Source organism: Ochotona curzoniae, unplaced genomic scaffold, assembly GCF_017591425.1.
Source record: "Ochotona curzoniae isolate NIBS_2020 unplaced genomic scaffold, NIBS_Ocur_1.0 scaffold_3890, whole genome shotgun sequence".
NCBI classification, from domain to species: Eukaryota; Metazoa; Chordata; class Mammalia; order Lagomorpha; family Ochotonidae; genus Ochotona; species Ochotona curzoniae.
Genome location: NW_024467115.1, coordinates 39,788,011 through 39,803,648, shown reverse-complemented (window position 1 = coordinate 39,803,648; position 15,638 = coordinate 39,788,011).

Sequence of the window (15,638 nt, the reverse complement as noted above, 5' to 3'; positions counted from 1 at the left end):
GGCCACCACCTGCTGCCTCCTACCTGCATGTTAACAGGAGGCAGGATCTGAACCAGGCACTCGGATACAGAATGAGGCAAGGCAAGTGACACACATCAATATACTGCTCTCTTTTTAAATTATTTATTAACGCAAGGAGAGCAGACACTGCACAATCCGTAGGTACAGTTCAAAGAACATTCCGTAGGTGCAGTTCATAGAAGATGGCCGGGTTTACCTTACTCCCCCCACCCCCTCATTATTTCTCCCTCCCTTCTGTTTCTTCATCAGGGTTTGCAAAACAAAATCTTAATGCACTCTATATTAGGCTTAATTCATGACTAATCATAGCATCCATCAAGCATTAAGCAGGAAGATCACCGTTCCACTAAAATATAAGCACAGGATTAAAACAGTGATCAAAGTGACCATTCCATTCCTGTATTTTTGCATTCCATATTAAAGTGACCTATCAGAGAAAACATGTATTTGTCTTTTGGAGACTGACTGATTTCACAGAGCATAATGGTTTCACAGTTGCATCCATTTTGTTGCAAAACACGGGATTTCATTCTGTACGACTGACTGGTTAGTATCGCATGGTGTATTTATTTATATGACATTTTCTTTATCCAGTCATCAGTCCCTGAACATTTGGGTTGATTCCCTGTCTTAGCTATTTGGAACTGAGCTAAAATAAACATAGCAGGACCAACAGCTCTCTTATATGCTAATTTCATCTTGTTAGGGTAAGTTCCAGGGGTGGGATGACTGGGTCACGTGGTAGATCCATTTGCAGATCGCTGAGGACCCATACTGTTTCCTTAATGGCTGTGCTAGCTTACCTTCCTAGCAGCACTGGATTGGGGTACCCCCATTTCCCACATCAACAGCATTGGTTTTTTTCATATTTGGATGACAGACATCCTGTTCAGGGTGAGGTGAAATCTCATGCTGACTTCTCTTTCCATTTTCTCAACTGTTGGCCATGGGCATGTCCTTCCTAAGCCAACAGGTAGAGAAGGCTGCAGGACTGCTCTGCTTCAAGGCAATAGGCTTCAGTGATCTTATGCTCCTGTGCAACTTTATGAGCAAGACCATCACACTGCAGGTTACAGCCCGGTGAAAGAGAAAGGAAAGAGAGAAACAAGACTACAGAAATTCATGCCGAACAGGGCACTTCCAAGAGCTTGTGAAAAAACTCTAAGTATATTATAAGTTTATTTATGTGCAAAAATCTGGAACTCATGTACAATTTTCTCACTATATCCCTTTTCTATGAATTTTTGAAGATTTCTCAGATATAATATTATGGAACATATGCATATATGGTTACACATGTATATGCACATATGTGTGTGTGTATAAACACTCATCACTCCACCACAGTGAAAAATGTGATTTCTCATGTCAATCCAGTTACTTATATGTTCAACCTTATAGCAGATCCTAAGAGAATCAAAATTTTGGCCACCTTTCCCCAGCAACAAAGATGCATACTGTGTAGACTCATTGATCCATGGTCTGCCTACCGTGACCCCCTGCTAGTGCCCAGGGCTTTGGAAACAGACTCAGCAAAGTGCACAGTAGCTGACAAGGCCTTCCCACCCCATCCTCAATGGAACAATTTCAGATTCTCTTCGCCGACCTGTGTCAGCTTCCTTTCAGCTCTATTTCCTCATTCATTTTTGTCTAAGTCTTTGTTTGAATACATACAGTATGCACATACTTGTTTTAAAGCTGCATTTCATTTGAAAGGCAGAAGCAGAGAGAGGAAAGAGAGAGAGATGGGAATCTTCCATCCGCTGGTTTACTCCACAAATGCAGCAAAAGCTAGAGCTGAGCCAGTTGGGCCATCCTTCTTCTGTTTGCCCAGGTGCTCCAGCAGAGATATGATTGGAAGCGAAGCAGCCAACACTTGAACCAGCATCCATACGGGATGTAGTGTCCACCCCACGTACATACTTTCAAATCTCAGTCATTCAAACAGCAAGCCTTACTTGCATGTCTTCCATACAACAAGTCACAACATAGTGGCTTACTTCAGCGTGACTTAGTTTATTCATCATATATTCATGTATTATTCCAAGATTTATTTATTAGAAAGTCAATAAAGATTGAAGGAGAAGCAGAGAGAGGTCTGCATCTACTGGTTCACGCCCCAGCAGATGGAGGACCTGCAATGGTTAGGGCTGAGTCATGCTGAAGTCAGAGCCAGGGGTTTCAGTTGCGTCTCCTATGTTAGGATCCCAAGCACTTGGGCCATCTTCCACTGCTTCAAATTGGCAGAGGGCTGGATTGAAAGCAGAGCAGCCAGAACACAAACAGGTGCCCACATGAGATGCCACAGGCAGTACTTTTACCTGACAAACCCATTGTAATATCTCAGTAAGTGTATTGCATATTTTTTTTTCACTCCTGCTTTTCCACTTACCGTAGAGTTGATAACTTCCGGAAGTCACCCCTGGGCCTCTCACGTAGGTCTGGCTTGTTCTTTTGCCCAACTCCATGGTATGTGGACATCTACCATTCCTGATCAAATCAATCTCATCCAATTAGACACTAGTAGCTGTTAATATGTTATAATTGTACATATTGTTGTAGCAGATAATATGCCTTTACTGGCCAGTATTGGTGGCTGATTTTTTCAGAGTAATTTCTCGAAGCAGAAGTTCAGGGTTGAAGAATAAAACATATTTGCTGCACTAGGAATGATCAAAATCCCCTCCACAAGAGTCGCCTTTGTTAGTTTTTATTGGAAAGACATTGAGATGTAGACAGACACAGAATGAGTGTTCATATCCAAATGCACAGTGTAACTGGGCCTAGGCCTGGCCAAAATCAGGATCCCAAAATCACCACCAATTCCTGCGGTGCACATCAGCAGGACTCTGGTACTAGAAACAGGGCCAAAATATCCCAGGTACTCCCTGATGCAATACGGCATCCCAAATGCCATCTAAACCTCATGCCAAGTGCCTCTGTCCTAGTGTGAGCTTCCGCCTGCAACGCCTGTAATCCCAGGACTGTTTCAAGCTTGCAATGTGAAGTCTTCCTGTCTTATCCAAATGGCTTTGACAGGAAGGGTGTTTCTGAATAGTTTTACTGTACGTTTTGCTTATTATGAGTTAAATAACACCTTTTCTTAAAATGAATGACAGAGTCCTTGCATCACTTTTGAAAACTTTATACCCAACAATGAATTGGAGCCCTTTTTTCTAAGGTTTTCCATCTTTCTCCCCAATGTGACAGTTCCTCCCCATTAGATACCCAACCCTTCACCTCTATGCTTTCCTACTTGTTTTCCACTTTGTCTTATATGTAGAATTTACTGCCATGTTGAAGTTATGTGTGTGTGTGTGTGTGTATATAAGCAACCTTCAGTGTTTTTATTTATTACATTTGCATTTCAAGCCTTGGTTAGAAACCTCTATCTGAAATGTAGCTTCCTAAAGAATCCAGCTAATTCCAAATGCATTGTTACCGCTGCCCCCGCCCATGGAGCAAACACACCACCTTCATGTATACTTGGGTATACATATGCACCTTCTAATGCATACTTGGGTCTTTTTCTCGGCCCTGTGCTCTATTCTATTTGTCCTTTCATGAAACTACTCATGTGTGAGTTACAGAAAGGTATTTTGCAATGCATCTCAATATTTGTCACCGCTTTCTCTCCACTCTTTTGCTGAACACTTTAGCCTCAGCCAAAATAACTTAATGGTGAAAGCTTGGGATTAAGTACAATTGTTTCTTAATCAACAGGTGCCGTAAATTTAGAGATTAAATGGGGAAAATTGTCATGTCGATTGCATTGCAACATCTCCAGCTCATGCTGCTTCTGCTTTGCAATTTCTCTCATACACGTTTCAAGAATTCTTTTTAGGTTTTATCCAATGTATTTTATCTTGAATTGCTGCTGTAATTTGGATTTTCTCATTTATTATACTTTTAATTGGCTCTTTTCATATGTAATTGATTTTTGCATGCTAATTTGATATCCTACTAATTCATTAATTTTTCAACTAAGTTTTATCATTAATTCTCTGGAGTTCTCTTGTCTCTACAAATAAGAGCTTATTTCTCTTCTAATTCTTTTGCTTTCAATTCTTTTCTCACCCAATTACATTGGCCAATGGTTGTAGAACAATATTAAAGAGTAGTGAAGGAAGTACAATTTTTTTTTCTTTTTTCTGTCCTTGAGAGAAATATCTTACCTTTCCCAATGTAGGATGATTCTGTAATCCTACGAGGTTGGATGCTCCTGATCCAGGAGAGCATCCTGTAGGAATTTGGTCTAACAGCAGAGCACATGTTGCAAGCCTGGGCCCCTTCCATTGCTGACTCCCATGCAAGGGTGAAGAGCTTACCCAGACTCACAAGAAGGAAAAGAGAACTGGCTCCTCTGATCCCACGAGGCTCTCAAATACCTCTTCAAAGGATGGAGATAAAAGCAAGTGCAGAACACTTTAGAACAAGTTTTACAAAACGCGCTTAAGCCTGTGGACACTCTGATGCAGACTTGGACAACCTTTGGGTTCTAGAACATACGTATACAGAGAGAACATGAAACAACACCTATGAGGACAGATGGATGATGCCGCCTCCAACACAATGAAGCCAACATCTTAGTGCAACCAAGATGATGTGGGGAGGCAGGGACACAGAAATAGCCACGGCAGAGAAAGCCTTTCTGCAGTGCTAAGGATCCACTAGATGAAGCTCAGAATTAGGACGCTGACCCAGGAAGCTTAGGCCACAGACCAGAGTTTGCAGGTGCCACTACTGAGGCCCCAGCAGCGTAGTCTTCCCTCACTCCACGCCCACCAGAGACACGCTTCTCTCTCCCCTTCTCCCTCATCCTCTCCATCCCAACCAGAGGTCCACACGAGTCTGCCATCCCCTCACCTTCTGAAATGAACATTTAAACAGTAAGTTAAGAATAAGATTATTTGCATAAGTATTACATTCAATCTCATAATTTTTTTTAAAAATTCTCCATATTCCAGAGTTATTTCCTCCTTGACACATTTTATCTTTAAAAATTTTACTTTTTTCTCTTGATTGCCTTGTTACTAGTTTTTTTTTTCTTGCCTTTAAAATATTTGTGCTTAACGCAATCCACATGTTTCTGGTTTTCTTACCTTATTTTGCTCTTTTTAAAGTCATTATCAGATATTTCTTTCTGCCTGCTTTAATGCTTTTTCTCATTGTTTTAAATTAAGTTTCTTTTTTATCTTTTGGCTGACAGAAGCTGGGTCTGTACATTTTCTATCATCACCTTTTTAAACATACCTCATTGACTTTTTACATATTGCTAAAACAGCTCTTTTTATTTTTGAATAACAGTTTCAAACACTAACTCTTCCGCATTGTATGACTTTTCTTCTTCAGAAATGCAATCATCTGTGTATGCAGACACTCTTGGCAGGTTCAAGGGCAAGGGGATCCTTAGAGCTTCATTTTGGGAAACTGAACCTTCCCTGGTAGAACGAGGAAGTCCCGCACTTGGGGGAACAGAGCAGCAACAGGCTGGACGTGCAGGCAAAGGCGGAAGCCGCAGTCTCGGGGCAGGCTTTCTCCTTTCTGCCAAAATAACACGAGAGCAGATTTCATGTGTCGCATAGATACAACTTCAAGAACAAAGCAAATGTGTAATCAGCAGCTTGAGGCTCCGCTTCATGAAGTGTTCAACACATACAAAGTCAGAAGACCACTGCGCCACAGAGATATACCCAAGGGCTGGCAATGATGCCAGTGTCGCTGTTGTGCAGTCAGGGTTTGTGGTTGCTGTTGTCCTGTTTATTTTAGCTATCAGAAATCAGACAGAGTGTGATAGCTCACCTTTCGTAGAAAATCTTGAATTTCCTCGAAGTCTTTTGACTGCTTAGGTAAGCCCCCATATTAACAAGTGCTGGCTCCTTCTCGGGACTCAATTGATTGTAGAAGTTGCTACATCTAGGAAATACAACTTTGGCAGCTCATTTGATCAAGTCACTGGGCATGACCATCTTCTAAACAAGGGATGCCGGAGTCAACACAACACATACACTGTCTGCCTCTCCTCACATTGACATCATTTCCCCCTCTCATTCTTTTTATTTCTTTCTGTATCTTAATTGCATCCTCTAAGGTCTCCTGTTCAGGTGTTTTTAGCTTCTCTTGAATTCTTCATTAAGTCTGTGCTTCCAGGGCTTTCCTGCAATTTTACCTCCACTGCTCATATGCTTTCTTCTTTCTCTCCTGTGCTCCATTAACTCTTGTTTTATTCCTGTTAGCTGTGTTCCTCACTTCTACTTCTAATTCCCACTCTTTTTATGTGAGGTATTTCTTCAAATCTGGAAATGTTTGTTTGATTTAATTCCATTTCAGTTACTCCGTGACAACCTTCTGTTTTATTGCTTTTTCAGAGAACTTTGATCAGTTTCTAAGGGTGGATTCATACACGCTCTTTTGTGTTTCACAACAGCTTCACAGGAGTGTGCTTGTGTTTGCTATCCCAGTTCACAAGGCAGAACTAACAGTTCCTTTAGGCTTTGACTGGTTAAGTACTTTCTCTGAAGGAGGTGTTAGGCTGCCTGGGGTGGGAAATCAGCTGAAGTTGAGCACAGTAGGCCGCCGACAGGAATGCCAGTGAGGATCTGCAGCCGGGCACTAGCTCGGCCTCAGCTTTGCTGCTGTTCTTGTTGCTGAAAAGGAGACAAGAGCACTGGAACAGAGAAACATTTCTTAAAGTTATCTTTCTGTTTAAGAGTTTGGGGTGGGAGTAGAGTGAAATATTTCTCTTCTAGGTCAGTGTAGTGTCTCATCTTAAACAGCAGACTCTCCTCCCCTTCCTCTCATCCCTCTTCATCTTCCCCTGGTGTTCATGCATGCACACACACACACACAATCATACACACAATCACACACACACAATCTCTCTCTCTCTCTCTCTCTCTCTCTCTCTCTCTCTCTCTCACACACACACACATACTCAGCCCCACCCTGCAACCTACCTCCATCCTCAGACCTGGGATCCATTCTCAAAGGCAGCTGTGAGAGGGTCTTAAGGAAAAAGGCTGGATAAAATATTACCATAACCTCTGGAGGCTAAGAGTAAAGCCCCTATTAGAATTCGAGACCTACAGCTGGGACTTGAGGCATGGGGGCAGGAGATAAAGTTCACTATTGTTAGCTTACAAGTGGCTCAGACTTCCTGGCAACAGTGGTGAATCATTCAGTCCTTTATGCAGGCCCTCAGCAACAGCCCACTGTTTCCCAACAAAAAGGGCATTCAGGAAGAGCGAGCTGGCTCTCGGGCCTTGAAGAGCCAGCTTGGGGGCCCTGAATGGGCGCTCTGGCCTCCCAAGTCAATGGGCTGCATGGGAAAGGCAGTGATGTCACCCCCAATGCATCTTAGGTTCTGCCCTCCTTCCCCTGCTCGCTCCCCTTTGCTGCTACCCAGTCTTATGTTTCTCTCCTCCCTCTTCCTCCCTCCAGCTTCTCTGAGGTCACTATTTCAAAGTTGAGAGCTCAAATCCACTGAAGGCCTACAGCAATGGTACTGCCATGGTAACCCTAGGTTTTCTCCACTTGATGTTTTGCACAAAAAGAAAAAGAAAAAAGATGCTTAAAGGAGGGATAAGAATAAAAGAGGGAGCAAGGCCCGGACAGCCCTGGTTGGGAAATGACAGAAGTCAGTGGAAAGTCAGCCCAGGAAAGCCAGCGGGAAGCATGGGAGAGCCAGGGAGAGCCAGGGAGGGCTCTAGGGCCACCTTGCAAGAGACCCGCACTGCTGGCCCTGGCACCCGGTATTGGGTGTTCTCTAGCACAAGAGGAGAGTGAGAAAATTTTTCCAAGAAAATTCCAAACATGCCCGGAACCCCCTGAGAGGGAGGAAGCTGTCAGAGCTGCAGTGGAGGAGCAGAGAGCAGAGGGCTGAAGAGGGCTGTGCAGCAGGCAAGGAGCTGACCTCCGCACAGAGCCCAGGGCCTGGCACTCCCATGACCTGCAGCCGTGCCAGCCAGCACCAGGTCAGCAGCACCCACTGACTCAGATAAACACTGCTCACTCCTGGAGAATGGACTTGAACTCCTGACAGTCATTTCTTTGATACATTTCAAGACCACACTCCAGAAAGCAGGTATTACACACCCCGACAATCAGCTCCCCAAAAGGCCAGGCAGCCCCTCCCCAGTGGAAATCCAGACAAGAGATTAGAACCATGGGCTGGAGAGCCTTGCGCCATACCTCTTGCCCTGGTGCCCAAGTGACCTTTGTTACTGCCCCATTTTGGGGAACCACACCTGGTCCTGGGCCATAGTCTCTGATCCTATACCCACTCCCCAAACCTGAATCCTTTCCTCATGTAGAAACACACAGAGTACAGTGCCCACAGTCCTTGGGACTCAGTACCCCTCCTTACAAGACTGGCTGCTGTGGTGATGTCCACCAGCAGCAAAGGCTGAAGAGAAGGAGCTGGAAGGAAGAGAAAAGAGAAAAGAGAAACAAGGCTTCTTGGAGAGAAGGAGTTTCTGGACAGGGCTGCTAGAGATTAGCAATGGATAGGATGGAACAGAAAAGGATGTCTCCCCAAAGAGGACACATACCTGTTGTATGCAATGGCTGGTGTTTCTAGTGGCTAGATCGTCCAGTAGCTGGGTTTCCAGAGGCCGGGGTGTCCATTGGATGGAATGTCCAGTGGCTGGGGCATGCAGTGGCTGGTGTGTCCAGTAGTTGTTGTGTCCAATGACAGGAGTGTCCAGTGGCCAGGGTATCCAGTAGCTGGGTGTCTAGTGGCCCGGGTGTCCAATGGTAGGAGTGTCCAGTGGCCTGGGTGTCCAGTGGCTGAGTGTCCAGTGACTGAGTTGCATTCACTAACTGATTCATTCAGTTAGTTGACTGAGTTGTAGTTAATATAAAGCAATAAGAAATGGCTGTTTTCCCAATTGGTCTTTATACGTGGGCTGTGGAGTGCATGTCCCTGGTTCTTACATGGGTACAGCCTCTTGCTTTCAGTCCTTTTCAGATGTTACGTTGATTTAGTTTCCACGTGGAAACCTCCCCATTCAGTTTAGAATCGGACTTGAATCTCATGAACATTTCATATTTTTCCTGAGAAATGGGCTGAGAGTCGCTGGTTGGATGCACAATCATTGGCCATAGTGTCCAATGCATAGTTGGGCTGCTCTGAAATGGCTGTCAGTCAGTGAAGCGGGCTCTAGCACAGGCACCTTTGGGTCTCCAGGTCCCTGCAAGGATCCCCATGAGACATACTTCCTACTTCTTGCTGCTTCTGAACTCATCTCTGCCCAATAGATATTCTAGGCATTAGCGGAGAATCCTGTCCTGTGCAGGCTGTCCTCTTGTATTCTTCTCACCTCTGCCCAGGAGGTGGCCCAGGCCCTGCTGGTGGACCCTGTCCCTGTGGCAGGCTGTCCTATTGGGTGGAGTCTCTTCAGAGTGCTCCAAAGCAGTCATCCTCTGCCAGATGCACCCGACCTTACAAAACTGTATCCTGATCCCATTTCAGCCTATCCCCACCATGTGTCAAAGCAGGCAGCTATCAGGGCCATTCTCACCCTGATTCCAGAGTCAAATTCAAGTCCAGGAGGCTTGGCCATTGGCCACATAGCCCACTGCACTGGCTAGAATCTCAGGATCTTATGGCTGAGCAAGTTCCCAGAAGACCCAAGTCCTTTCCTGACAGCCTTGCCTGATGTTATGGTCTTGTTCTTTTAGTGCTTACTTTCATATGGCTTGCGCAAATTTGGAAATCAAGAGATCCCTTAATCTGTGTTACGGAAAAACAGAGAAAACTCTGAGATCATGCTGGCACACTTCCATTCCTCACTGGAATTCTCTTGTATCCTCGGAGCCCTGCACAGTCACTCTTCTGATGGCCCCAGAACGCACTTGTGCTGCAAGTTCTCCATCTAGGCATCGTGCCTCTCTTGGGTCTGCGGCCATGCTTACTGGCCATTTTCTTTCCATCTCTAGGGTTCCAGCAGAAATTCTGAAGCAGAAAAGCCCCATTAAAAATCCCGTGACTCTAAAACATTCTCAATTAAGAGCCACATCCAGAAGCCTCTTCTGAATCCCTCATAATCCATTCATCTTCCTCCCTCTGTCAACCACCCCCTCAGCTTCCGTCTCTGGGGTCAGGTTGGGGTTTCCCAGTCTCTAGGGGTGAGATTTAAATTGTGTGGATCAGAAGGAGAGCACAAAACTCCCTAAATATGAAATCCGTTCCGGAATGGTAGCCATACAGACCAAACTGCCCAGGCCATAACAAATCTGACCAGACACAGTTCTGTGGCTCCTGCTGGAGTTGTTGTAACTGAGCCTGGGTCCTTGAACATGGACAGTGGCCCTTGTTCAGGGTGGGAAGAAGCCAACAAGGAGAGTCAACAGACTGACAAGAGAAACAAATCCTGATGACGTCTTAGTCCCTGCATCAGCCTGCACCGGATCAATTCCCAGATTTTTAGAAATATGAGCCATTCAATTTCTTGTCATAAAACCAATTTGGAGCTTCCTCTGTATTAATGGAACCAATTTTCCAACTCTCCCGTATGCAAATTCCAGAAGTCATTTTTAGCTCATCTGTCACTATTATCCTCAGGAACAAGTTGCTGAATTCTGCCTTTTTTTTTTTTTTCCTCCCTTCAAAAATCTCAGAAAACTGCTTAGGCCCTGCGGTTCTCAAAGACCATCACCACCTCCCTCATATTTCCTCAGCCGGAAGAGTCCAGATTCCCGCAGCTGTGTCTACACTAAGCCTGACTAAAACTCTGCACTACAGGGGACTATTCTTTGGCAGATACTAATCCCATCGTGTTTCCAGAGTTGACTTTGGCTTCTTATTTTCCCATTGTCATAATCTCCTTTCCCAATCCCTTGAAATTTGCCATGCCCTGGCCCCACTTTCTCATTCTTGTTTCCAACCCAGCCCTTACCAAGAATCTTCATCTTCACACTGTGAATTCCTCACACAGGGTTCTGCTCCCAGCCAGTAACTGGGCAGGGCAGGTAAGAAGGGATCCTCTCTGCTTCTCCCGCAGCTGGGATTTCTCAACTGTGTGGCCTGTGTTCAGGGCCATCACCCACTGGCCTGGCAGGAGTCCTCCTGTCTGCTGGGGGAGATTAAATCATACACGTTGCCCTTGGCTTGTGTTTGGAGACCCTAACCACGGTACTTCCTTTTGTGACTTTACTTATAATTTTTCTCTTTTCATAAGTAATCAAGTTAAGAGCCTCTGTAGTCACAAAGGATGCAGTACTGCCCTTGCTAGAAGGACAGTCATGCTCCCTGGCTTGCACTCCCTGCAGTTACACCAGATCAGGGTCCACTGGAGCTGATCTGCCAGGCCTATCCTGAAGTGACACCCTGGGAAGGCACAATTCCTAAACTCACAGGGTGTGGTTTTGCCTCTCTTATCCACAGAGCCTCAGCCAGCACCAGGAGCTGCCAACCTACCTGGACCCAAGGGCCCAACTCATCCCTGGGGAGTTGTGGTAGGGAACATGGCCGTGGAATAGGTTGGTTGTGACACATCTTTCAGGGCACCTGAAACAGCAGGTAGAGTTTGCTGCTAGGATACAAGTTGTGCGTGACACCAGGGGCCTCCTGATGGGATTGCATTCCCAGGGAGGATGCATGGTCAGGGAACCCAATAGTAGAAGTAGGAATGGAACCCTTCACGTCCCTCTTCATGGTCTACTGAAGGAGTCAGTCCTTCCCAGGCCGCATTCTAGGCCTGCCGTCCAAAGGCCCATCTTTGTGGTCTATGAAGGAGTCAGACCTTCTCGGGCTGCATTCTAGGCCTGCCATCCAAAGGCCCATCTTTGTGGTCTATGAAGGAGTCAGTCCTTCCCAGGCCGCATTCTAGGCCTGCCGTCCAAAGGCCCATCTTTGTGGTCTATGAAGGAGTCAGTCCTTCCCAGGCCGCATTCTAGGCCTGCCATCCACAGACCCGTTTCTTCTGCTGAGGAAACAGGAAAGTCCCAAGGAACACAGGCAGTAAGCCCTATCTGGACACTCCAGATTCCTTAAGTTGGGAACCTGCAAGTAAAAGTGGTGTCATGCTGGTTACTTCATGAGGAGCTGATCTATTTTTTTTAAAGATATATTTATTATTTTTATTGGAAAGTTAGATTTACAGACAGGAGAGACAAAGATCTTCCATCTACTGGTTCAATCCCCAGGTGACCACAACAAGCTGCAGCTGAGCCAGTCCAAAGTCAGGAGCCAGGAGCTTCTTCCAACTCTCCTACATGGGTGCACGGTCCTAAGGCATTGGGTTATCCTTCATTGCTTTCCTCAGCCACAAGCAGGGAGCTGGATGGGAAATGGAGCAGGTGGGACATGAACCGGTGCCCATAAGGGATCCCAGCGCATGCAAGGCCAGGACTTTGGCCTCTAGGCCAGCATGCCAGGCCCGAGGAGCTGATCTTAATTTGCAGGAGAAGGCAGAGCCACTTGTCCACAAGGAGGGCAGGGGAGTCACAGGTCTCCTGGGCTGGTTCTCGGTGCCCTTTCTCTAATCACAGCCATGAACAGAAGCATGAAATAGTCCTTGACTGTGGAGGCTCGGACAGCCACAGCTCCAGTTGCTAGCTATGACCGTGAGGCATGCTCTTGCTAGGGGTGCAACTGGATCCTCTAAACAATGCCACTACCCCTTGATATCCAGCGGGGATTGGCTCTAGGATCCCACAGAGGCCAAAACCCACTAATATAAAGCAGCATGGGATTTGCCCCTAATCTATACACTGCTTCCTCCTGTGTCTTGTACCATCCCTGGATCATTTTTAATGCCTGATATAATGTAAATGCTATGCAAATGACTGTTCAAACTGTATTGGTTAGGGAATGACAAGAAATCGTGTAAACTGGAGACAAAATTACTGCTTCTGACTACTGCAGACAGTGACTGCCTAGGCCCTGGGCCCCATTCTGAAGAAGAGCCCTTACAGGTGTCTTCCAGTTAAGCATGTCCGAAGCTACTTTGTCATTGCCAGACCTATATGATGGAAAAGAAAAATTATGTGTCATTATACGGACACAGGCAACACCTCTGCAAAAACTGATACCAACCAATATAATAATAAATAAACAAATGAAACAAACAACTACAAAAGCTCTCAAAAAACCAGGAATGGAAGGAGACTTCCTTAACTAGATAAAATGTGTTGGCTGGAAGCCCAGAGCTGGCCTCACCTTGGTGCACGACGACAGACCACTTCCCCTAGGCAGGATCCAAGTAGAGTTCTGCTCTGGCCATTTGTATCCAACTCAGGACTGGGGGTTCTAGCCAATGCAATAATTCATTAAAAAAATAAATGCAATGCAGACTGAAAGGGAGAAGTTAAGCTCTACTACCTATCTGCAGATGCCAGTTATCTGTGTAGCAAAGTCCAAGGCATCTACAGATGTTAGCTGTTAGAGATCACTGGTGAATTCAGCAATCAGCCCACACACAAAGTCACATTTCCAGACATCAGCAAGAGTCTGTGAGCTGCAACAGAGCACAGGTATTTCTTCTCTGCAGCTTGACCCAAAGCTCAGTGTAGTTTCTAACCAAAACTATCCCGGTTTGTTTGTTTTACAAAGCATTTCCTCACTTATACTGTTTGAAAGTCAGAGTGACACAGATGCCCCAAATTACTGCTATGAGCAGAACGGGGCCAGGCTGCAGCCAGGAGGCAGCACCTCTGTCCAGGTTTCCTCAGCGAGTGACAAGGACCCAAGTACTTGAGCTGGGCCGATGTTATGGCATAGCACGGAAAGCAAGCACCCCCGCACCAGCATCACACATGGACAGCAGGTCCTCCACTTCTGATCCAGTTGTCTGTCAATGACCTGGAAAAGCAGCAAAAGGTTGCCCACGCTCATGGGCTCCTGTCATTTGGTTGGAAGTCTTGGCTCCTAGCTTTCACCTGCCCTGGCTCAGGTACTACAACTGTATGGATAGTGAACCAGTGGATGGAAGACTTCCCAATGAAAGTCAAGTGGCAGGAGTCAGCTGACACTGCGTCAAGGCTGGGCGGTGTGTCAGGAAGCAGGACAAGTGTTGAAGACAGACCCACAGGCGTAGACCCAACTGATTTCCATGAGACTACAACAACAGCGGAAAGAGGAAGGGCTGTCTTTTCTGAAACGGGTGCTGCAACGATTCTTACAAAAAATAAGGAAGGGCAAGCATGATAGCGTAGCAGCTAAAGTCCTCACCTTGAACACACCGGGATCCCATATGGGTGCCAGTTCTAGTCCCGGCAGCCCTGCTTCCCATCCAGCTCCCTGCCTGTGGCCTGGGAAAGCAGTGGAGGATGGCCCAAAGCCTTGGGATGCTGCACCCGCATGGCTTCAGATTAACTCAGCTCCAGCCGTTGCAGCCGCTTGGAGAGTGAACCGTCAGACAGAAGATCTTCCTCTCTGCCTCTTCTCCTCCTCTCTCTGTATATCTGCCTTTCCAATAAAAATAAATAAATCTTTTTTAAAATGTAGGAAAAAATAATTTCAGTCTAAACTTCTCTGGATGTATTTCCAAATGAATCATGGGCTTTCAATATAAAATGAAACATTTTAGCGAGTGTGGGGCGATGAGAACATCTTCAGGACCTATGCGACGAGTTACTGCTAACTATGACACCAAAAACCAGGATCCAGAGAAAACATTGATAAATTGTACCTGAGGAACTCTTGGCCTGTGAAAGACTTCCTTAAGACAAACTACAAACTGGTTTTTTAAAAATGCATTTTTGACTAAGTATTACTATAATGAATTGTAAAGAACTCTCAACAGCAAAAATAAATAAATAAACAATCCAATTAGACCACAGGCAAAGCCATTTCACAGCAGAGAAAATGCAGATGGCAAATAAGCAAATGAAAAGACGCTCAACATTGTTAGTCATTAGGGAAATGCAAATAACAACCCAAATGAGACATCATTGTAGACCTATCCGAGTTACTGCAACGAAACACAGTGCGAACACCAAAGCCAGCATGCAGACAGAGGTTAGACCAGGCCACATTGCAGCAAAATGCCATGGCCACTTTAGAACAGTCTGGACACTTTTTAAAAAGAACTAAACATGAAGCCAACATGTGATGCAGTGTCTGCATCGGGAAGTTGTGTTGAAGAGACGGAGGTTTGAGTCATACGCAAATGTCTGAGCGGCTCTTCCTCTAACAGCCCACTGGCTGTTCCACGGCACGCGGTTCATGCAGGGCTGGTGCTCAGACCACAGGCTTCACAACAGAAAGACTGACACTTCACAGGAAAGTTCTTCCAAACAACCATGGAGAAATAAAAAAGTTTATTCAGGTACAAAAGTAGCATAACTATGTTCATAATGTACATTTCCTATGATGGTTTACAAATACCTCATCATGGATTTCCAAAACTATGGCATCAAAATAAACTTACCAGGACTGGAGTTGCAGTGTGATGTTTTATTCTAGCAGCATCCCTTATGAGAGTCAGAGTCCCAGCTGCTCCACTTCCTATCCAGCTCCCTGCCAATGTGCCTAGGAAGACGACAGATCATGGCTGAAAACCTGAGCTTCTACCATCCACATGGAAGACACAGATGGAGTTTTGTGTCAGGGCCCCTTGGCCAGCAAGTCAAACCCCGACACTCGTTGTCTTTGCGGAATCTTTATTGTGGAG